Source organism: Pinus tabuliformis, chromosome 2_2, assembly GCF_031772625.1.
Source record: "Pinus tabuliformis cultivar Carrire ecotype Pingquan chromosome 2_2, CPIR1, whole genome shotgun sequence".
Lineage (NCBI taxonomy): Eukaryota > Viridiplantae > Streptophyta > Pinopsida > Pinales > Pinaceae > Pinus > Pinus tabuliformis.
Genome location: NC_142300.1, coordinates 670,295,691 through 670,298,402, shown reverse-complemented (window position 1 = coordinate 670,298,402; position 2,712 = coordinate 670,295,691).

Genomic DNA, 2,712 nt, shown 5'->3' with positions numbered 1-2,712 from the left:
ATTGTCTCCCGATCTCCCTTAAGAAAATCCTCTACCCACTTGGCTCGAACTCTCCTTATATTGATAGTCATCGACTGAGTGGCTTCCTCCACTTGCCTTGGGCTATGGTCCTCATCATCCTGCTAGTTGGCCCAACTGCCAACTAGCTTTGATCCAAATTGAGATATTGGTTGAGGTTCCATCTTGAGAGTTGTTTCTTTCTCTCGCTTAACTACCACTTCTCTACTCTGAGCTTTCCCTGCCTTGCTTCTCAAGGTTGCACCTATCTCTACATGTAGTAAGTACAAATTCTTCTTCCTTACACCTATCTGCTTCTTACATCTAGAAGCTAAGTGTTAGAAGTGTTATCGCCCACAATGTCCTAGGTTGAGAGGAATCGACGGGGGTAACCACAAACCAAGCTTTCAGTTTGGTAGCTAGCCCTACCAAACCAGAGAGGGTTGTCTCTATGAGATCACAGCCAAAGAATTAACTGAAATATAAAAGGATTTTAGGCTAGATATGCTAGGCTCAGGTAGGTTTTGATGTTGGACAAGGGATGAAATCCAGGTAACTAGGTCAAAGGATCAAAAGGGTAACAATAACAAATATATAAAGGAGCAAGGTAGCAATAGTTTTGTGATGGCTTAGGGTTTGTTAGTGTAGTGTAGTGTTCATAAGAAACAAGAGGTCTTAATGAGCATGTACATCATGAATTCATTAAGAAAGAAAGAAAATAACACATAATGATATTCCCATCAAAACATAACTTTGTGCAAAGAATTTTGCTTATAAACTTTAAGGAAAACTACTTAAGAACTGATAAATGGAAAGAGAAGATGAATATCTTTCATATAAAACTATAAAAAAGAAAATACAACATCACAAACTCACTGCACATGAATTCCTAGATAATAGCTGCAACTGCTCCTTGATTTCCCGAAAATATTCAAACAAAAGCTACAAGAGTTCTCTCCTCAGATGTCCAACCCTTCTCTCTGACTGAGAAAATGATACATATAGACCAAAATAAACAGTTTCCCCACCTTCAGGGGTTGAATCCATGAGTGGTGGAACAGTTTCCAAGAATATCTCAACCAACAAGTGAGAGTGAGAAGGTTGAAAACAAACTCTTCTTTTAGACTTTGATTTGAGTTTTTCTTCATTAATGAGGCCTAAGTTAACATAAAAACAACTTACTAAGCTAATTTACCCATAATTACATCATCAAAACATCGAAATAGTAAAATTACATCATTAAGTCAAATTCTGCTGAAGAAATGTTGAGGAAAAGTTTTCACAGAGATATGCACAGTGCCATTTGGGATATGTGTAGCGCCTTGAGACATATGTGTAGCGCCATGCTTGCAGAAGGATTTTGGAGGCCTTCCCATGATCCAAATTTAGAACTTGATAGCTCATTGGAAAGCTATGGATCTCTAGTTGTCATTTGACTCTTCAAGAATGTGATTTGGACACTCCAACAAGGAGAAAAAATTATTTTCGCAGGACTACTCTGATTTGTGCAGTGCCTACTTCAAAATTGTGGCAGAAAGTGACTTTTTGACCCTATTTTGAAATTTTCTCTCAATCTATCCACTGGAAAGTTGGCAAAAGTGGATAGCTGAGATGCTTAGGCCATTATCTATCCAATGGTGGTGAGTTTTTGGCAAAAGGATCCCTAAGGAAAAAGTGTAGCACCTGGGCGCTCCGCATATAGTTGTCTCTGAGTTTTAAAACAGGCTAAAAACCACCAAAATTTTCAAAATGGAAAAAAATTCTCAAAATTTCTTCAAAATTGTCAAGTGAAGTCATCATATGATATGTCATGCCATGAGAGAGGCCTCAGCAAATAGATCAATATTTTCTTTGTCTTTCTGGCTTGTTAGGGTTTCCTTGAGCTTTTTCTTCAATTGCTTGATTCTGACTTGGGATACCCTGTTTCTTGTGTAGTAATGCATAGCCATATGTATTTGCAATTTATTGTCCCTACTTTCCTTCTTGTCGAGCTTCTCTAGGTGACCATTGACCTTGTCAAGCCAATATACTCTGTCTGCATTGGTCTCTTCAGTAATTAAGTCATTCACAGTGATTTGACCTCTGGGTGGAGAAACTTCTTTTTGTAACTCAAGGGCTCTCTTGAAGCCTCTTGTTCTTGGTCTCCCTGGTGTGCTTTGCTCTTTTTTTCCTTTTGAAACATCCAACTGAACCGTTGATTTTCCTTTTACATCCTCTTTCTTCAAATCGGCTGTGTGTTTGTTTTGGATCATTTTGTTTACTTTCAATTGCATGTTTTCTTGTTGTAAGCATGCTATCAAAGCATTTTCCTCTGTCAACTTGTCTTCCAACTTTTTGATCTCAGCCTCCTTATCCCTTATGATTTGCTTTGCAACTTTGTCCTCATGACCTTTCTCCACATCTAACACATTGGTACCTAGATGAGTGAGTTCCTCATGTTGTGGGGATGCTCTTTGTTCACCTGTTGTAGGCTTGGCCCTTTCAACAATATTTGGATCAAACACAAGCCTTTCGCCTATGGAATAAGTCTTAGTCACTTCTTCCCTATAATTCCTCTTGGTAGGTCTGCTTGAAGAAGCAACCTCTTGTTGTACTGGTGAGTTTGGAGGTGTTGATTCATCACTAGATATAGCTGGAGAAAATGGAGGAAAAACTAAATTTGAAAATCCATCCAAAGACAAATTTACTTGTGCTAATTGATGACAAACTATAATT